The sequence below is a fragment of the Canis lupus genome, chromosome 15 (genome assembly GCF_048164855.1).
Source record: "Canis lupus baileyi chromosome 15, mCanLup2.hap1, whole genome shotgun sequence".
Classification (NCBI taxonomy): Eukaryota; Metazoa; Chordata; class Mammalia; order Carnivora; family Canidae; genus Canis; species Canis lupus.
In genome coordinates, this window is record NC_132852.1 from 10997269 (window position 1) to 11020124 (window position 22856).

At 35.9% G+C, this 22856-nt stretch overlaps 1 long non-coding RNA gene across 1 annotated transcript in view; it reads left to right on the plus strand.

The window, feature by feature from the left end:
* The window catches only part of LOC140605463 (uncharacterized), a 39025-nt gene extending 20057 nt beyond the window's left edge, over window positions 1-18968 (plus strand). The window contains exons 2-5 of the long non-coding RNA XR_012008110.1: window positions 6217-6279; window positions 16405-16509; window positions 16813-16958; window positions 18777-18968. This is a non-coding gene — a long non-coding RNA (uncharacterized lncRNA). The remainder of the gene's footprint in view (window positions 1-6216; window positions 6280-16404; window positions 16510-16812; window positions 16959-18776) is intronic.
* The last annotated feature ends 3888 nt before the right edge of the window (window positions 18969-22856 follow it).

Here is a 22856-nt window from a genome sequence, read left to right on the forward strand (position 1 = left end):
GTCGGCTTTCTGGTTTATCCATTTTTTTCTTTGTTCATTTGTTTCTTAAATTCCACAGATGGCTAAAATCATATAGTATTGTTCCTTCTGTGATGGATTTCATTTAGCATCACACTCCCTACATCCATCCATGCTGTTGCAAATGACAAGATTTTGTCCTTCTTTCATGGTTGAGTAATATTTCAGTGTGTGTGTGTGTGTGTGTGTGTGTACCATTTGTTTATTCATTCATCAATCCGTGGGCACTGGGTTGCTTCCATAATTTGGCTACCGTAAATAATGCTACCATAAACATAGGACTGCATAGATCTTCTTGATTTTGTATTTTCATATTCTCTGGGTAAATACTCAGTAGTGGAATTACTGGTACTGCATGATAAGAGAATTCAATTTTTAGTTTTTTGAAGAACCTCCATACTGTTTTCCATAGTGGCTGCACCAGTTTGCATCCCACCATTAACACACAAGGATTCCTTTTTCTTCATGTCCTGGCCAATATTTGTTGTTCCCTTTGTTTTTTATTTTAGCCATTCTGACAAGTGTGAAGTGATATCTTATTGTGGTTTTGATTTGTATTTCATTGATAATTAGTAATGTTGAGCGTCTTTTCATATGTCTGTTGGCCAACTGTATGTCTTCTTTGGAGAAATGTCTTCTGCCCATTTTTAATTGGATTATTTGGGGGTTTATTTGGTGGTGTAAAAAGGGAGGTGGACGGAGGGTTGGGGTGACTGGGTGATGGGCACTGAGGGGGGCACTTGATGGAGCGAGCACTGGGTGATATGATATATGTTGGCAAATTGAACTCCAATACAAAAAAAAATGAATGCAATGAAAATTTAAAAAAAAGTTCTTTATATATTTTAGATACTAACTCTTTATCAAATACATCATTTGCAGATATCTCTTCCCATTCAGTATATTCTCTTTTAGTTTTTGTTAAGGTTTACTTCATTGTGCAGAAGCTTTTTATTCTGATGGAGTCCCAATAGGGTTTTTGTTTTTGTTTCCCTTGCCTCAGGAGACACATCTAGGAAAATATTTCTTTGGCTCATGTCAGAGAAATTGCTGCCTGTGCTCTTTGATTTTTATCATTTCACATCTCACCTTTAGGTTCTTAATCCATTTTGAGTTTATTTTTGTATATGGTATGAGAATTTTGTTGTTTTATTCTTTTGCAGGTAGCTCTCCAGTTTTACCACCAATTATTAAAGAACTGTCTTTTCCCCATTGAGTATTCTTGTCTCTCTTGTCAAAGATTAATTGAGCATATAATCATGGATTTATTTCACAGCTCTCTATTCCCTTCCATTGATCTCTGTGTCTGTTATATGAACCATGCTTTTGTGATTACTACAGCTTTGTAGTATATCTTGATATTTGGGATTATGAAACCTCCAGTTCTGTTCTTTTTCAAGATTGCTTTAGCTATTTAGGGTCTTTGTGTTCCATACACATTTTAGGATTATTTGTTCTAGTTCTGGGAAAAATATTGTTGGTATTTTGACAGGGATTTCATTAAATCTGGTGATTGCTTTGAGTAGCATGGATGCTTTAACAATATTTGTTCTTTCAACAAATGACCATGGAATATCTTTACATTTGCATCATTTTCAATTTATTTCATCAGTGTTTTATAGTTTTCAGAGCACAGGTCTTTCGCCTCCCTGGTTAAGTTTATTCCTAGATATTTTCTCCTTTTTTGGTTCAATAGTAAATGGGATGTTTTCTTAATTTCTGCTACTTTATTATTAGTGTATATAAATGCAACAGATTTCTGTGTATTGATTTTGTATCCTGTGATGATATAGAACTTATTTATCAGTAATTTTTTTGGTGGAGTCTTTCAGGGTTTTTTTTTATTTTTTTTTTTTTATTTCTTTGTGATAGTCACACAGAGAGAGAGAGAGGCAGAGACACAGGCAGAGGGAGAAGCAGGCTCCATGCACCGGGAGCCCGACGTGGGATTCGATCCCGGGTCTCCAGGATTGTGCCCTGGGCCAAAGGCAGGCGCTAAACCACTGCGCCACCAGGGATCCCTCAGGTTTTTTATATATGGAATCATGTCATCTGCAAATAGTGAAAATGTTACTTCTTCCCTACCAATTTGAATGCCTTTTATTTCTTCTGTTGTCTAATTGCTGTGTCTAGGACTTCCAGTACTACGTTGAATAAAAATGGTGAGCGTAGGCATCCTTGTCTCCATCTTGATCTTAGGTGAAACACTCAGTTTTTCACTACTGAGTATAATATTAGCTGAGGGTTTTTCATATGCGTTGTTTATTATGTTGAGGTAAATTCCCTCTACACCCTACTTTGTTGAGGTTTTTATTTATCATAAATAGATGTTGTCAAATGTGTTATCTTCATTTGTTGAAATGATCAAATGTCTTTTATCCCTTCTCTTTTTGATGTGATGTATCCTTGTTGATTGATTTGCAAATATTGGACCTAAGAATATACTCCACTTGATCATGATAAACAGTTTTTTTTTTTTTTTCATGTGTTGCTAGAATCAGGTTGCTAGTATTTGTGAGGCTTTGGGCATATATGTTCATTAGAGATATTGACCTACACTTCTCTCTCTCTCTCTCTCTCTCTGTAGTGTCTTAGCCTGCTATGGTATCCAGATAATGCTGACTTCATAGAATGAATTTGAGAGCTTTCTGTCTTCTTTGATTTTTTTTGAATAATTTGTAAAAAATAAGTATTTACTGTTCTTTAAGTGTTTAGTAGAATTCACCTCTGAAGCCGTGGGTCCCGGGCTTTTGTATTTGGGAGATTTTTATTATATTTCAGTTTCATTGATGACCATCAGTCTGTTCAAATTCCCTATTTCTTCCTGATTCAGTTTTGGGAGATTGTTTCTTTGAATTTATCCATTTCTTCTAGGTTTTCTAATTTGTTGGCACATAATTTTTCATAATATTCTCTTATAATCCTTTGATTTCTGTGTTGTCAATTTTTATTTCTCCTTTTACACTTCTGATTTGTTTACATGTGTTGTCTGTCTCTCTTTCTGATGAGTCTGGCTAGATTTATAAATTTTGTTGCTCTTTTGAAAGAACCAGCTCCTAGTTTCATTGATCTGTTCTATTGTTTTTGTAGTTTCTATTTCATTTATTTCTAATCTAATCTTTTTTATTTCTTTCCTTGTATTGGTTTGGATTTTGTTTGTTCTTTTTCTGACTCCTTCAGTATAAAGTTAGGTTGTTTATTTGAGACTTTTTTTTTTCTTCTTGAGGCAGGTCTATATTATGATACACTTCCCTCTTAGAACACTTTTTACTATATCTCAAAGATTTTGAACTGATTTCATTTTCATTTGTCTAGAGGTATCTTTTTATTTCTTCTTTGATTTCTTGGTTGACCAATTCATTGTTTGGTAGCATATTGTTTAACCTCTGTGTATTTGTTTTTGTTTTTGTTTTTTCCAGTTTTTTTTTTTTCCTTGTGTTTGATTTGTAGTTTCATAGATTTGCAGTTGGAAGAGATGATGGTATGACATTAGTCTTTTCAATTTATTGAGACATGTTTTGTGTCCTAATATGTGTTGTATCCTGAGAATGTTCCATGTACACTTGAAAAGAATGTGTATTCTGCTCATGGAATGTGTATTCCATTTTAGGATGGAATGTTCTCAATGTATCTGTTAGAGCCATCTGGTCCAATGTGTCCTTCTCAGCCATGGTTTGCTCATTGGTTTTCTATTTAGATAATCTATCCACTGATGTAATTGAAGTGTTAAAGTCCTCTACTATTACAGTATTATTATCAATTACTTCCTTTATATTTGTTATTAGTGCTTCATGTATTTGAATGCTCTCATGTTGGGTGCACAAATATTTACAGTTGTTATATCTTCTTGTTGGATTATTCCCTTCATGATTATATAGTGTCCTTCTTTGTCTCTTGTTATAGTCTTTGTTTTAAAGTATTTTTTTGTCCAATATACATATTGCTACTCTGTCTTTTTTCATGTCTACTTGTATGATACATCCTTTTCATCACTTCCAATCTTCATATGTCTTTAGGTCTGATGTGAGTTTCTTGTAGGCAACATATAGATGGGTCTTGCTTTGTTATCTATTCCAACACCCTTTGTCTTTTGATGAAGCATTTGGTCTATTAACATTCAAAGTTTTTGCTGATAGGTATGTATTGATTGCTACTTTGTTACTTGTTTTACAACTCTTCTTTGTTTCCTTTTTTGCTCTTAGTTTGTTAACTTTCTTAAGTGATGTACTTGGATTCCTTTCTCTTTATTTTCTGTGTATATATTATTACTTTTTGATTTGTGGTTATCATTAGGTTTATATCTAACATGTATACCAGTCTATATTAAGTTTATTGTTACTCAAGTTTGATCTTATTCTTTACCCCTCTCCCCACCCCATATTTTTGGTGTATGTCATTACACTTTATTTTATTTATTTTTATTTTGTAACTCCCTTAACTGAGATTTTTTTATGATTTTATTTATTTATTCATGAGAGACACAGAGAGAGAGGCAGAGACACAGGCAGATGGAGAAGCAGGTTCCCTGGAGGGAGCCCAAGGTGGAACTCCAGGATCACACCCCAGGCCAAAAGGCAGGTGCCAAACTGCTGAGCCATCCAGGGATCCCCCCTTTAACTGAGTTTTATACTTAATTTTATTGTTTTTGTTCTTTTGCTTTCCTTCCTCCTACTTTTGGTCTTTCCACTCAAAGAGTCCCTTTTAATATTTCTTGTAAGGCTGGTTTAGGGGTGATGAATTCTTTTAACTTTTCTTTGTCTGGGAAACTCTTTACCTCTCCTCTTCTGAATCTGCCTTGCTAGATTATTCTTGGTAACAAGTTATTTTTTTTCCTTTTTTTTTTAAATTTCTGTGTTTCAAATATATTGTCACCCCCCCTCTGGCCTACAACATTTCTGCTAAAAAAAGAACTAATAGCCTTATGCAGTTTCCCTTTTTATGCAACTATTTTCATTTCTTTCACTGCTTTTAAAATTCTCTCTTTATCCATTACTCTTTGTCATTCAAGCTGTTATGCATCCTGGTGTGGACCTCCTTTGGTTGATTTTTTGTGGGTCTCTCTGCTTCCTCAATCAAGGTTTCTGTTTCACTTCCCAGATTTGAGCAGTTTTCAGCTGTTATTTCTTCAAATAAATATTCTGCCCCTTTTTCTCCTCCTTCTTCTGAGATCCCTACAGTGCACCTATTATTATGCTTGATGAGGTTGCAGAATTTCCTTTGCCTATTTTCATTTATTATTATTATTTTTTCTTTCTCCTCTTTAGGTTGGTTGATTTCCCTAAGCCTGTCCTCCATTTCATTTATCTGTTCTTCTGCTTCTTCTAATGTCTTCTTTATTCCATCTAGTGTACCTTATTTTCACTTATTGAGTTTTCCGTCTCTGATTAGCTCTTTTTTATGTTTGCCATGTCTTTGTCGAGGGTCTCATTTTTTCTTTTCTTTTTTTTTAATTTTTTTTTATTTATTTATGATAGTCACAGAGAGAGAGAGAGAGAGGCAGAGACATAGGCAGAGGGAGAAGCAGACTCCATGCACCGGGAGCCCGATGTGGGATTCGATCCTGGGTCTCCAGGATCGTGCCCTGGGCCAAAGGCAGGCGCCAAACCGCTGCGCCACCCAGGGATCCCTGTCGAGGGTCTCATTGAGGTCTTCCATTCTTTTCTCAAGTCCAGTGAGTATCTCTGAACATTAGTTCAAATTTTCTATCAGGAATATTACTTAACTCCATTTTGTTTCACTCTCTTGCTGTGACTTTGCTGTGATCTTTCATTTGGGAGTGTATTCCTCTGTCTCCTTATCTTGTCTAACTCTCTGTGTCTGGGAGTGTATTCCTCTGTCTCCTTATCTTGTCTAACTCTCTGTGTCTGTTTTTATGCAAAGTCAGCTATGTCTCCTGCTCTTAAAAATCATAACCCTTTGAAAAAGAGGTCCTGTATGCATGCAATGTCCCCTGTTCACCAGGACTCAGCACTTTAAGGGTGTTTCCTGTGTGTGTTGTGTGCACGCTATGGTTGTGGATGAATTGCTTTTGCCTTCAGTCCAGTTGTCTGCAATGGATCTCTTTGTCTGTTGCAGGCAAAGTTTGGTCCCTCTGTTGCTAGTGGACCAGTCTGGGTCTAGTTTGCTAGAAATGCAGTAGCAAGAAATAGCACTATGCTTTCCCTATGTTGTCCCCTGAGGTCTTTTTTACTTTGGTAGGTTGGGCCCGAAGTCAAAACCAGCATCTGCCAGGAGCCCACTACTGAGCCTACAGTTGAACTCGTATGTATAGTTATTGCCCCTTCTCCCTGGGGCAGAAATCATTTGGGAGTGGTACTGGTGTCTGTTGGGGCTGCTTGCACACTGGCCTGTAGTACCACTTTGGAAGGGCTCTGATCAAGGGCATTTGGTGGGGCGGGGGGGGGGCGGACTCACAGGATAATGTGGGGCAGGACAAATGTTGCCAGCAAGGTTAGCATTGGTCCACTATGGAGTGGACCTGTACCCACCTTGGAAAACCCTATGCCACCAGGTAGGATTTGGCAGGTTGGCAGAAGCACTCAGGGGCTGGGTGTAGTGTTAGCAAGCTAGAGAGTGTTGCAGGTATTCTGACTCCCACAGATGTCCTATATCTAGGCTGAGGGGTAAGTGAGGAAAATGGCACCTTCCAGCTAATTTTTTCTTGAATTCTCCCAATGATCCCTGCCAGTACTTGCTTTGACATTAGTAAATAAATCTCCCTCTTGTATACCCATGGCATTTTTCAAGCCATGACATCTCTGCTATATCTCAGCAGAGATGTTTATTGTGTTGTCTGCTTAAGAGCATGTCTAGGGCCTCGTCCTCTAGGCTCTTCCAGTACTATGCCTGATCTTAAAGTTCTAGATCTTAAGCCCCACTGATTTTAGGCCTTTCTGGTTTTCAAAACTCCCAATGTTATGGGAGTTGTCTTCATTATATAGTTACCCCATGCCTGGGATCCCTTGATAAGGGTGTTTGGTCCTCTCTCCATGCCACTACACCCCTCCCTCCCATGGACAGCCCCAAGGGTCCATTTGGCTCTTAACTGCATTTCCACCCTTCCTACCCTCTTCAGTATGGCCTCTCTTCTATGTTTAGCTGTGGAGGTTCTGTTTTACCAGTCTTTGGGTCATTTTCTGGGTTATTTACATTGATGTGGGTTTTTATCTAGTGGTATCCATGGGGCAAGGTAAGCTTAGAAACATTCCTATGCCACCTTAATCCTTAACCTCAATCTTCCCCAGAAGTCCTTAAAAGTTTTATATACATTAAGTATACATTGTTAAACTCATCTATACTATAATGAATCATAATAATTGTGTTATATTATCAGACCTTTTTTTATCATCAACACTGGATTTGAAAAACATAAAATAAGGGTAAAATATAAACACTAATCCATACAGTACATTATCTTAGAACAATTAAACTACTTGTATGTTTATTCCAACATGATAATTTTTATAATCCAGATGCTTTTTGTGCTATAGTTATATGTTCCATGGGCAAATAATTTGATCTGAGAACAATTCAAGCAGTTTAACTATTGAACTTTGTGATCCATTAAGAAAAATATATATATTTTTTTAGACAAGAGGGACAGGCATCACCATAATGGCCAAATAAGATATACCTAGCATGTATCTTCCCCTTAACAACAATTTGGCAGCCATCTGTAGAAAAATGTGCTTTAGTGGAAGCTTTGGGATCCAGATAGAAGAATATGAAATGCTGGTGTAGTCTAAGACCAAGGAGAGTCATTCTGAACAGAGTGTGAAACCAGACAGCTGACTCATAGACTGGTCCAGCTACAGAAAAGAAATAGCTCTGTTCTCCCTGAGAACTCCACTGCAGCTCATTTGGATTTCAGTCTTTTTTTTTTTTTTTAAGATTTTGTATTTATTTATGATAGAGAGAGAGAGAGAAAGAAGGGCAGAGACACAGGCAGAGGGAGAAGCAGGCTCCATGCCGGGAGCCACTAGCATTGGTCCACTATGGAGCAGACCTGTACCCACTTGGGAAAACCCTTGATTTTCGAGGTGTGACCGAGGTGTGACTCAATCCCAGGTCTCCAGGATCAAGCCCTAGGTGGAAGGCAGCGCTAAACCGCTGAGCCACCCGGGCTGCCCTGGATTTCAGTCTTCCACTGACACCATACACCAAGGGACCAGGGAGGAGTCACTCCTACCTACACATCAGGTAATGGACATATGGTCCTTAGTACTGGCTGTGGTCTCTGAAATGTCTGCCAAAACTGGCTTTAGCCTCTCTTGACCATGGTTTGGAAGTTCCTGGAGGTAGGCCCCCAAATTCGATAAGACTTTAAGTTCTGAAAGGACCCTATCACTAGGTTCCAGCCTGTTCCAGCCACAGTCCACAGTCTTGGTGGCACAGGAACCCCACAGGAGACATGCCTATTTGTGCCCTTGGAGATCTTCAAGAGGCCCTAACTAGGTAGCCCCCTTCTCAGCCAGAGTACCATCGGTAGCCTGTTGGCACAGGAAGCAGGCAAGAGAATCTCCTATCTATATCCCTGGAGGTTTTGAAAAGTTGCTCCATGTGGCTTCAGCTTCTTCATAGCCATAGTCTGCCTGAGGGTCTTGGGCCCCACCAAGAGGTACTTCCAACTGCAGCCCCAAAGATCCTGAAGAGTACTACACTCAGCTCCAACTCTATCCTGGACACAAGCCCCCAGCAGACCCGTTAGCCCTAGGACCCATTTGGAAATAAAGATATTTCCATATGATCTGCCCTCATACAGATCCTGAAAGCGCCCTATACACCAGCCACTTCATGCCATGGTCAGGGAACAATCCAGCTCTCCCATGGACCTGGAAGGAGACACACCCGGGTGTCTATGCCTCAAGAATTATGTCTGTAGATTTCACACTTGACCGTAGAACCTGAAACATTCCTGGGACTTGGTTCCAATTCTTCTCAGTTGTGGTCCAGCGCCATTACTGCCCATCCAGTGACTGGGCTGTGAACCTGGTAAGAATCACACCCTCTTCACCTCTGGTAATAGGCTCACTGTCTGAGGACCTGAAAACCCCAGTGCCACTCTATTGAATAAGTTAATGGGAGCAGTTCCATCTACCCAATGACCAGATAGGATTCATGCCTGCCTGAGTCCCTCATAACCCCCACCAACTGCAGACCTCACTACAGACCAATCTGTAGCCACATCATATTTTCTGATCCAGCCTGTGATTCTAAAGATAACCCCATTCACCCAGGGAACAGACGGGAGGTCATTATCTACTGAAACGGTCTATAAAGACTGAAAGAATAGAGTACAACCATATAGGGTTACCTAATATCTTATAGGGGAGTCTAGATTACATGGGGGAAAATATAGGTTTTTTTTCAATAAATCGTTTGGAAAAATTGGATATTCACATTCAAAAGAATGAAATTGAATTCCTATCTTGCACCACCTACATAAATTAACTTGAAATGGATTAAAGACTTAAATGTAAAACCTGTAACCATAAACCATTCAGAAGAAAACAGGAGAAAAGCTCCTTGACACTGGTGCTGGCAATGATGTTTTTGGGTATGACACCAAAAGCACAAAAAGCAAAAAAGTAAAAATAAGAAGATGGGACTACATCACACTAAAAACCTTCACAGCAGAAGAAAACCATCAAAAGAATGAGGAGAGACAATCTGTAGAATGAGAGGCTCCTAAGGGAATTAAGGTAAGTGAAATAAATCAGGCAGGGGAAGACAAAATACGGTATGATCTCATTTATATGTGGAATCTAAAAAAAAAAAAAGTCTAATTTCTAGAAACAGAGACTAGAATAGTAGATTTCAGGGGTTGGTGAGTGAGGAAAATAGGGTGATATCGGTCAAAGGGTACAAACTTCCAGTGTACAAACTTCCAGTTATACAATGAAGACTGGAATCTAATATTCAGCATTATGATTATAGTTAATAATACTGTATTATATGATGGAAAGTTGCTAAAGAGAATGGATTCTTACCACATAAACACATAAATTAGAATTTTGTGGACTAATTGATGTAGTAACTAACCTTATTGTGGTAATCATTTCTAATATATACTTGTATCAAACCATCACGTTGAATACCTTAAACTTAATGATATATATCAATTATATTTTGATAAAGCTTGGAAAAATAAGAATACATCATTTTAATGTCTATCTATAAAGAAATATGCACTGAATAATTTTGTCCAAAAATTGATATTAAAATTGCTTTTTAAATGATAAGATTTGATGACTGATAAAATCTTAACATGTGAACTGAAGGATGGGATTAAGGATATTTGACAAATATATTCCTAGCACTAACATCTAACTCACAGGTATGGAAAATTCTGATTTGTTTATAATTCTGGATTTTGAAATGATGGAAAATTACTTTGTGTGAATAATTATCAACCTTTGCAAAAGCATCTTTTAACTGTATTGCATCAATTTTAAAAGTTATTCTGAGTTGTAAAACTTGAAATATTATCATATTTTAAACATAATTTTAAAATATGGATGTTGCTTATTGACATTAGAAATTCATTTTATTAGGAATAGTTCAAAGTGGAGTTAAATACATTTGCATTTGCATGTATCCTAGATTAAATAAAATAGCTGTGGTATGGGAGCATAGATATTTCTCTTCTTGAATCTTTTTTCCAAAATCTTTTATTGATTGGATACATGCATCCATGGAAATGTTAGTTAATGTTTGCATCATATTATGTAATTTTTGCTCAAATGCAGTAAGATTTCAGTATTGTGTAAATTCTCTAAGCCTCTGGAATAATGTAAGAGACTGTAATGCCTCATTCAACATTACAGGAATTTGGCTGGATAAATCTTGCAACACTTATGGACTTATTCACTTATAAGAATACCCTATTTCCATACCATTTCTAGATATCCAAGCATACTATTAAGACCATCTAAAACAATTCTTTCAAATAAGTGATATTTGATTATAAGAAAATGAATTACACTAATAGCCAGCCTGCCTTCAAATTAATACTCTATAGCTTCAGAATGAGAAATTATGAGCATTTTTTCTGAGCATTTATTTTAACATATATTTTAAAATACAATATGCATAGTACCTGTTGAAATTTAGCAGATAAACATTGCATGCATTTCAGAAGTATGGATGAAAGATAAAAACAGTATAATCAGAATTTCGTTCTTCAAAATTTTCAAATTTTGTGCTTCAGGTGAAAAAAAAATTTATTACATATGAGATCCTGTTCAATTACAAGCTGCAAAAGTAAAGCTGTCTTCTCTAATAATATAGTTTATTCTTTATTATTTGAATGCATGATAATATTTTGCAGAAATGTGATCATTTTGGAAAATATTCATACCTATTTTCAATATATTTGCTGTAGGTGTGCTTTATTTTTTTTAAGATTTTATTTACTTATTCATGAGAGAGAGGTAGAGACACAGGCAGAGGGAGAAGCAGGCTTCTCGCAGGGAACTGGATGTGTAGGACTCGATCCTGGATCCCGGGATCATGAGCCGAAGGCAGGCGCCCAACCACTGAGCCACCCAGGCATCCCAGGAGTGCTTTACTTCTTGATTTTGTTGTACCTGTGGAAATATTTAAATTCTCTCTAAAATAATTTTTGAAAAGTGATTTTTTTTGTTACTTTCTAAAGTAAATTTATGTCACTGTACTTGAAATGTTCTTTGTTTTGTAAGACATCAAGGCATCTAGTAAGCAACCTTAACATTCCCTTTACAGATTTGCATTACGTTCTATCCAAAGATAAATTTAAATTGCCAGTGAAGTTTAATAATTGTTAATACATTTTACTTAATATTTAAGTATATTTTATGGAACTTCTAGTTTTATTTTATTATAGGCATTTTATTGTTAATATTCATTAGTATAATTATGACAATTGTTAATATTAAGAATAAGAGCTGATTATTAAAATCTATCTCCAGTGAGTCCTCATGTGGGAAACTTCTGAGATCTTGTACTTAATATTGGTTAATTTTTTCTGTCTCCTCCCAGAACACCATGCATATGGAGTAAATGATGTTCCCAAAAAAGACATGTTGATATCCTAATCTTAAGTACCTATGAATTTGAACTTATTTTAAAATAGGGTCATTGCTGATATAATCAATTTAAGACAAGTTCATTCTCTATCAGAGTAGGCCCTCGTCCAATATGTCTCTGTAAGAATGAGGAGGAAAAATACAGTGGTGGATACAAAAGGAGAATACCGTGTTACCACAGAGGTAAAGAATGACATTTATAAATTGAAAACAATACAAAGAAAATAGTTTTTATCAAGTGAACAGAACTAAGGTACTATGGGTGATATCAGTCTAAAATATGTGTAACTGAAGTCCTATAAACAGAGAAAAGAAAGGTAATGTAGCAGAAAAAATAGTATTTGTAGAAATAATGGCAGAAAATTCAAAAATCTGATATGAAATACAAGCTGATAAATCCAGAAATGTCAGAAAATACCTGGAAGGATGGGAAAAAAAAAAAAAAAAAAGAGCCCCGTATTTAGGCAAAAAAGAATCAGGCCAACTAAAAATCAAAGATGAAATTTTCTAAAGCATTGAAAGAAGGATGATACTCTAAGGTTAACATCAGCTAAAAAATCCATTGTGAGATTTGGAGAAATTGTGGAGGTAATGTAATAATGCCTTTAAATTGCTGCAAGAAAAACAAAAAGAGAGCTTCTGGGTGGTTCAGTCAGTTAAGTATCTGCCTTCAGCTCAGGTCATGATCCCAGTTTCCTGGGATGGAGACCCTCGTTGGGCTCCCTGCTCATCGGGCAGTCTGTTCCTCCCTCTGCCTCTGCCCGCAGGCTCCTCACCTCAGTTAAGCTCTTGTGTGCTCTCTCTCAAATAAATAAAATAAAATATTTTATTTTAAAAAAGAAAAACACCTAAAATTGTTGAAACAAGGATGATATCTCCAGTGAGAATAGCTATAAAGAATATGGGAGAATAAAGACATTTTTAGACTATAAAAATTATAAATAATAACAATCTATCATCAGCACACCTGCAGTACAAGAAACGCTAAAGGAAGTTTTTTAGGCTGGTGAAAAATGATACCAGATGAAGCTAATCTAGGATCGGTAGATACAGCTTCGTGCTGACAAATTTATAGCTGTAAATATATTAGGATAGAATGTAGATCTAAAATTAAAAACTGTAGTTACCACATTTAAAAGCTAGAAAAAAAGATAAAGACAAAAATCCCTAAAAACAGTAATAATACATATATGTAGAAATAAAATAGAAACAATACAGGAAATTACCATAAACCAAAATTGATTTTTTGAAATAATCAACAAAATTGGTTGTGATGCCACCAAGATGGTGATGTAGGTTCTTCTTGATGCCTCCTCACAAGAAGAACAACTAACAACTCTTCAGGAATAAGGAACCACTGAAAGAATCTCACAACCCTGGAGTGGGGCCAAAGTACACCCTTGAGCCACAGAGACTAAGACAGATTGCTTTAGAAGGTAAGAGAATGGCTCCATGTTGACCATATTGCTCATCAACCAAGTCGGAACAACACTAGGCTGAGAGGTGTCCCCTGAGCTTCAGTCTCTCAAGTGGGAAAAGAGAAACCAGGGAGGACACCCAGCTCCCCCACCCCAGCAATGTGGGTCACTTTGCTGGAGTCCTCACTCTGATATTCAGTCATAGGGCATGGCAGGGGAATCTTCAAGGGCCATCCACTGGGAATGTGACCGTGATGGAGAAGGGGGTTGGGGCTTGAAACAGCCAGGACACAGATTTGGCAGATGGCATTCATACCCATAATGCCCAAGTAGCATCCCCACCTGGGGTCTTGATCATCTGCAGAACCAAGTCAAGGACCCCCATCACTTCATTTCTCAAGGATGTTTATTGTAGATGTAGCCATGAGATATATGGTTCTGATGAAGAGTTAGAGACATAGGATCATGAGAGACTCTTGGAGAATTGTGTCTCAACATAAAGGTGAAAGTGGAGTATTGGCATGGAGCTAAGTGATCAATAACTGAACTGAGTGCCAACGAGTACATCCACATAAATATTGAAACAGTATATGATGCCAGATTGAGTACTACAGATGAAAAGTTGGAAAATAAGGATCCAACAAATAAATGGTGCTAGTAAATCGGTTATATATGTAAGGGAAAATGAAAATGGATCCTTACCTAACATTATATTGTAAAATCAATTCCAAAGGAAATAGAATATTTTATAAGAAGTAAACTATTTTAGATTTAGAGGACATATAGGAGAGTGCTTTTATGATTGAGACGGGTAGAGAGGGATTATTTTCATTTTTTAAAATTTTATTTATTTGAGAGAACACACATGCACAAATTGGAGGATGGGGCATAGGGAGAGGAGAGAGACTCTTCTCTGAGCAGAGAGAAACACAGGACTTGATTCCAGGACCCCAGGATCATGACCTGAGCTGAAGACAGCTTAACCAACGGAGCCACCCAGGCACCCTGAGAAGGATTTCTTAAATAAGACATTTAATAAAACAATTTTTGGTAAGCATTATTATGTTATAATGAACATACCTTGTTCATCAAATGATATGACCAAAGTGAAAAGACTCAAAGCATCTTCATAATTTAAAAGAATATGTTCATAGCAATTGAAACTGATAAGATAATCAAAGCCTGGAAATATGAAATGAATTAATGATTTGTCATGAACCACGATGTGAAAAGCACGGAAGTCTGAAGAGACAGGGAGAGAGTGCTGAGTAAAAGCCATGGAGAGGATTTCACACAGAAGAGACCACGCTTCGAGAAAGAACACAGATTGGAGCATAGCCTCCTCAGTTCAGAGGACTATAGATTAAAACCAGAAGACCTATTTTTCATACTTTCCATGTTGACTGAAATTAAGAAGTCAGAGACTATGAAAACCCATAGAATTCTGGGGCAGTTTAAACTGTTTCAAACACATTAATTCCGTCACTTATGTAGCAAATGGAAATCACATGTGGCCTACAAAGCCTTGTACACAGGGGGCAAATGCATCCCCTTGTGCATTAGGTTATATAAGCAATATCCCTACTAAAGTAAAATATTGGAAATGATTCAACTGTCCATTGACAGTGAAATATATAAATTGTAGTCTATCCACAAAATGGAATAACATACCACAGAGGAAGTGAGGGAACTATAGTTACATGAGTTAAAATGGAGTTATCTGGGAGAAAAATGAGTAGAAATAGGTACAGTCACAGAAGAAAATACACAGTCTGATTTTTTTGTATAACATTTTTTAAGCAGTTGCATCTATTGGTTATCATGAGTTAGAAACTTCAGAGCAAAGCATGAAAATACCACAAAGTTCAAGACACTTCAATGAGAAGAGGATGCTTCCATGGTATTTGTATATTCTTTACTCTGCCTGGAAATGGTTTCATGGATATTTCTTCTGCAAACAATTATAAAAATCTCGTATCCACATATGTTATACAGTCTCTCTTTTGTGTCAGGCTTCTTGCTCAGTGGGGAGCCTGCCTCTCCCTCTCCCTCCCTCTTTGTTCCCCTCGCCCCCCACCCCCCGCTCCTGCTCTCTCTCAAATCAAGTCTTTAAAAAAAATTGGAGAAAAAAAAAAGATGGGTAAGCAAAAGCCTGAAAAGTCTTCGTGATTTCAAGGCATAACAATGATAAAAACTATGATGAAGTCATGCTCCAGAATAGAAAATAAGCAAATGGAAATGTTGCATTATTGTCACTGGGGGTCTTTTAAGAAATAAGAGGGCCTTAGCCGCGGCAGCAGGAACAGAAGCCATGTCACTGTGACAACAGTCTCCATCAAGTCAAGACACAACATCTTGTGACACTGCCTGGAGGATGGGGGCAGATTCTGCAGTAAGTAATAATTTGCTATATTTTTTGGTAATGTTAAACTGTGCTGTTTCCCTGTTTCCAAGTCTTGGATAGTTTCATTTGGGCTGCATAGAAAATAAAGGTTTGAACTTGTCAAGGTAAAGATTACAGTTATAAAAAATTAGATGACAGGGTTTAGAAGGTGGTTGAAATAGGGTTAAGTAGAGAGATGTGATGTTCTCACACAACGAGGAGTTCGAAAACTTAAAAAAACAGCAATATTATGTTATATAGCTTTGTATTTCTTAAGGTTTGTTTACCCCCAAATTCATATTTCGAGGTCCTAACCCCTAAAGGGATGGTAATTTGGAGGTGGGGTCATTAGAATGCAATTATAGTTGGATGAGGGCATGAGGGTAGAGTTCTCAAAATGGAAATAGCGTCTTATAATAGAGACAGCAGAGAGGTGGTTTACACACTCTTCCTCTCTTGCTCACACATGGGCACGCACACTCTCTCTCTCTCCCTCCTTCTCTCTCTCTCTCTTTACCAGGTAAGGACACACTGAAAAGGACTTCTGTTTGCGAGCCAGGAAGAGGGCTCTAACCAGAACCTGAACCGGTCACACCTTTTCTTGGACTTCCCAGCCTCCACAACTGTGAGAAATAAATTTCTATTGTTTTAAGCTCCCCCATTTAAGGTATTTTGTTATGGCAGCCCAAGCATAGTAAGACGATAATCTTAAGTACTGTATTTAAAACTCCAATAAAAAAATATAAATAAATGAATAAATAAATAAATAAATGAATAAATAAATAAATTTGTAAAACCAAAAAAAAAATAAAACCACAGAGGTGATGGTTAGACAAAGTTAGATTGACAATAAAAATGGCTACATAATAAAAGGAGAGAGAAGTGAGAGTTGAAGAATTTTTTTTTTAATTCCAATATTTCATTGCAGCCTGTAAATGGATGAGATCTGTCGCTGGTAAATCAAAACAGCACTGAACCCATAATATTTGGATAAAGAGTTAAGCACTTGCAGAATAAAAAATATAAATAATTGAAGATGATTTTCTCTGAAGACTACTCAGTGGAAAGAAGGGGGTAAGTTGATTCAGTCTAAATTTTTCTGTATCATTCAATTTTAAACAGTTGCACACAGCCCTTTGAATCAAAAAAAAAAAAAAAAAAAAAGGAAAACCAAACATGCAGAATCCAGTCTTATCAATGGCATTGTGAGGGGAATTTTGCATAAACATGGATTATAAAGTCCCTGAAAGTATAAGAGCTGCATTTTCTATTTCCCCTGCATCTCATCATAATACATAACCGAGTGTTTTGCACATGGTGGGGCTTAACAAATATGGTTAACTTACAAAGTTTATGTTAATAGCGAGAGAGAGGCTGCGGGGACACCACACAAGAGTTGTGATCCTTGTGGTTTACTTGGTCCAAATGCTTAGGTAAGGACAAAAAATTGATCAGTTTGGAGCCTAGCTCATTAAATTAATAATGAAGGCCAGGGATATGGGGACCATAGATCCTGTCATTTCCCTTTATAAATGGGAAAAACAATAAGGATGCTTATGACTTTAGGGGAATAAAAATATTAAAACCTAGACTTGTCTTGAGAAAGTTAACTCATCATGCACATAAAGCTGAATCAATTTTTAAATTCTATTTCTTCTTAATTGACTTTAATTGCTAATTCTTGTCAACAAGGACAAACAGACCTTGCATTTTAAATGTGAAATGATGCAAGCCATATTCAGCACCGCCTTGAAATTTCCAAACCATTTCGTATGCATGAAGCGATAGCTAACAGTGTTCTTCACTTCACCAGGGAAGCAAAAGGAATCAGATTCTCTATTTCAGATATTTTCAGGAAAACCTTATTATGAAAAATGCACGTTCCATATAAATAGTTGACCTTTTTTTCCTTTATGGAATTTATCATGAGCGTGCATTAAAAAAAAATGAAAGTGATCTTAGCATCTCAGTATTGTTTTTGTTTCCACTTAGTACTATATTACAAAAGAGGTCTCCTTTTATTTTACATCTTTCGATAATAGTCATCTTTTTTCAAACTGATTGAAACAAATTGTCCAGGCTGCTACCACAGTATGACACCTCTGGGACTTAGCCTAAAAATGTGAGACTTAAAATCCATTATTTCTCCTGTAGTTATGTAACAGGAATATACTTTTGATTGCTACATCTTTAAGACTCCACTGATAATCTCATCTCATGCTTAGCAACCTCACTGATCAAAAGATTGTCCACAAAGAAAAACAGGTAGCTTTGAGTATTTATTCACTGACTCACCTAAAAACAATTTAGGACAAACATTTAGGAATGTGTGAACCACAGTCAAGCTATCATGCCAATGTTAATGTCAGCTTTTTTCTATCAACTTTCTTTTCTTAGCCAGAAAATCATGAAGGGACAAATAAACCTGGTAAAGTCAGGCGATTGTTCTTATTGTCCCATCTCAGGTGAATCAGCACAAATTTGATTCCATGTGCCCCTTCTAGGAGGTGAGAGTACTCTTGGGCAGTTTTGGTCCCATAAATGTTCGAATGTTCGTTAAGATAGCTTTTCTAGTTGAGCAATATGTGAGTAGAACAAAAAAGAGTTTTGGGTAATTTAATACATGGAAGACATCATATGCCTTATGATGTATAGTAGAATCGACATTATCAGAAAGTTCATGATTTTTTTAGCCTCTGCATCATATTTCATGTTCCATAAATGTATAGGCATAAACATCATCTTTAAACATATATATATGTGCGTGTGTGTATGTGTGTGTAGACACACATGTGCTGAAAAGGGATGAATTCTTTTCATACTTATTTTTAACTAGAATTCTTTAACTCCATTGCTTTCCTAATGTAGATGATCTTTATTTTTTATTTGTAGAAAATCTACCTTTGATTTTTCCACTATTGAACATAGGTAGAGCTCAATGGGATTTGAAGTATAGGATATGTTACAAGTAAAGAACAAAATTCTACGTCCAAAGAAACATTATTCTGTGAGTAAAGTTTAAGTAGTGTCCCTAAGGTTTTTTTGCTCCTTAGTTCCTTCCATTTTTTTATTCATGATGATAAAATAATTATTATGAATTCATAAAAATATATGCTTTGGTAGTGACAAAACCTTGTAGGGTGTTTTGATTATCATTTTAAAAATATTTTAGTTGCCATTAGAGAATTATCTTCATTTAAAAAGTAACAGAACAGTGGTTGGATTAATACTAGTAATATTTTTGCTACTAATTACCAACAGTATATATTAGCCATGAAAAAATGAACCTTTTTCTGAATGACTGAATATCCAGTCTACATCTATGACATATTTGGCAATTCTATTAAGCAGAGCACTTTGAAACAAAAATCTGTTATTCTATAGTAGAATAAAAAGAAACACAGACTACCAGAAAGTATGTATAGCATGATTCTGTTGTTAACATAGGTTAATAATTATATCTGTTAAGTACAAATAATGAACAGAATTTCCACCAAAATATTAACTATGATTGTCTCTGGATGGTGAACCTTTGATAAATTTTATCTCATTTCATCACATCCTTGCTTCCTCTTTGAAAATATGTTATTGTCATAAGAAAAAAATGATCAAAGGAAAATTTTTTCTTTGACTTCTATGAAAATTACACCTTAAAGTTGCCTTGAAATGTTGTAACATAGAATTATTTATCCCCAAAACTAAGGATGCCATTTAAAATAATCAGTTATATATCATATAAGAATATCTTTTAGAATATCTTTAATCTAGGGTGAGGGTTTTTACTCTTTGAAAGGACAACGGTATCAAAAAAAAAAAAAAAAAAAACACTCTTGTTTTCCTTCCCCAATGCAATTCTCACTATATGCTAGGAAAAGATCCTGGGGAAAAAAAAAATCCTGTATGTTTGGCTGCTATATTAAAGATGAATTTCTTTTCTGAGGTCAGGATGAGTAATAAGCAATTATGCCATTCAGGGTTGAGTTAAAAAGTACTTGGTGTTTATATGACCTTCCATGAGTAGTTTAGTATATTTATAAATATTTGCCATTCGTTTGCCTCTTGTCATTGACTAAGGATTGACCTGTGTCTCTTGTCACTGACACCTAACACCAAAATGAATTGAAATTCTGTCTTTAGAAATAGGTTTCCTTGATACTGTGACATTTATAAATGGGCCTTTAAAGACTGCACTTTTTCTTTACACTTTGTTTCAATTTCCTGTCACTCTCAAGTGGAGATTTTTATAATACTAAATTTATCACATCTTTCTAAGATCATTTCTCTGGCTCTAAGCTTCTGGTGTACACTTCATCTCCGCAGGAGTCTGTGTTTACGCTCTCCCCTTCCAACTTACAACAAAGTGTAATATAAAAGCACTCTCAGGACAGGAGATGGCATTCCTTTCTAAAACATGACTGAAATTAGAGAGAATCCTTGGCTTTAACATCTGAGTTAATTAGAAGGCTGGTCATGATGGAAGTTTTGAAGAGAAGCCATTTCCAGAAAATGTCAACCTCAGTCTCTTTCCTTTGTTTTTTGATACAGAAGTTCAGGTAGAAGGAAATATTTAATTGGTTTTTTGTCATTATTTAAGCTACAGCTTACCTACAGTTCTTTGTTCTGTCCAACCTGTCTTGAATGGCTTTTATCCATCTTATTTTCTCTTTTCCTTTTGTGAAGGAATTTATGGCGACTCGAAGCTTTTCTCTGCTGTGTGAATTATGTCGCTTACTGCCATCATTTTTTGCACTTTCTGCTTTTTCTTAACATCTTTGTAATTTTTATAGCCTATTATTTTTCATGAAGACAGGCAACTCAGATTCTCTTGACACAGTTATACACATTCTAAGATTTTTTTTTCCTCATGTCACAAATAAGCCTATGATCGCTGCCTCTCTAACAAGTCAAATTAAAGAATTAAAAGTGGAAAAGAAAAGAAAAATCTCAGTTTGGGAGATTGATAATTAAGCTTCAAACCTAATGCAAAAGAAATTTGCATTTCACTTTCTATATGCTTTAATGTTTTGCCACCATTACTGAGCAAAAGTGCCAGTTTCTAAAACAACTAACCAACTTAAGAGCGTACTTCACTGTTTAAATTATACATTTTAGTCCATTCTTCAGTTTATTAGGTTCCTTTTAATATGTATAGAACAGCACTATTGCCACAAGAAGATAACGTCTGGAACTTAAATGTCCATTGGGCAACAACTATTGGCATTTTTCCTCTGTTGAGGTCATGAACCCAATTAATCCTCATTGCAGAAAGGATAAAGGAAATACCAGTGATCATACACACTAAATGTTATCCAAATCTAATCTGACAGTCATTGCTGATTGAACTTTGTATACCCTGAAGCCTAAGAAAGGAGTCTTAGCAGGCATATAGATTTCTCTGTATTTTACTAATGGCTACTCCAAATGCTTTTGAGCATCAGCAGAAATGGAACTGCAAAGTTACATGTGGGATTAATTTTTACTGCATTGGCTACAGTGAGTGTGAATATCTAAAAGCATTTCATGGCTTTATAGGAGAATGCACATCATCTTTACTAAAAAGAAAGAAAAACCTGCCTGTGTTTCTCTAATATTCTGTGTGTGAAATTGATACAATGCTAGTAAATTCATCCTACTAGCTGAGTATTTTTTTTCCATGTTTTTAGTAAGGAGGGATTTTAGTGATCTCTCTAATTCTAGCCTTTCACACAGTTCTAGCATCATGTTAACTTATAAATACATTTTTGCTGGACTTTATATAATTACATAAAATTTTATACATGTGGTTGTACATAGGATTTCAGACGGTTGTAATTGTAGTTTATGTATAACGGTTATACCTACTATTTTCACATATTAATTCATATTATTATGAAGTCTTCAAAAACCGTGATTTTTTATATGATTCTCAAAATTATGTTTTCTTCTGGTTTTCTTAACCCACAGTCCACATATTGGAATATGCAGTAAAGCACATTATACCTCAAATTAAATAAAATAATTCATGTCAAAGTGTCAAAATGAAAATAAAACCCTTTCTCACTACAGTTAGCCCATCTTACTATATTTTCAGTCTTATGGTACAGACACATCTCCAAATTGGACATGAAGAAGTCATTTTAAATGTCCTCTTTCCTTCACCTTTCACGTCTAATTTTTTTTAATCAAGTATTCTCTGCTTCTCAAATATCACTCAAATCTCTCTGTTGTTTCATCACTTGCTGAATACTAATTATTAATTTCCTGGATTATTGTACCACCCTCCTCAAAAGTTTTCCTTCTTCCTGTGCTTTCCTCTGTCCTCTTTATACCAGCTTTAATTTTAAAATATTAATCCTTACTTCTCTGCTCTTTACAGGAGAAAAGTAGCCCCTTTTCTTCAAGAGGATTAAATTAAAATTTTCAACATAGCCTACAAGGTCCATCATAATCTGCTTCCTATCCAGTTTTGTAGTTGATCAACAAAACTTCTTAAATCTCATACATCCTCAGTATAACACTTTCTTATTTAATACTTCTTCTGTGATGCGCAATCCTAAAAGATGTTAATATATCCTACAAAAGTCTTCATATTCAAACCAGCCCCATTGGGCCTTCTTGTCCTCAGATTTGCATTCCAATCTCCAAATATCTGCCTTAGGATTCCTCATCAGTATTTGGCTGATTCATAAGCTGCAGTGTGTGTAGGGTGAAATTCCAGGAAATCTATTAAAGAATAACTTATGGGAGACTAAAATTTGAACAGATATTACAAAATTTTCATTGTTGGAGATATAACTGGCTTTTTACCCAGCCAGTGTAAAGAGACCTTTCAAAATATCGCAGATATTCATTTAACTCCTATGTCATAGGAGTCAAGACCATTCTTAAGAATAAGTTCTCTCCTCTAGGAGTAAGATCAAAATTGGGCATAGACACATGCTAACAAAGTCTGTATCCAAAGCTAAAAAGGATCAAGTAAAGCCACTAGTATTT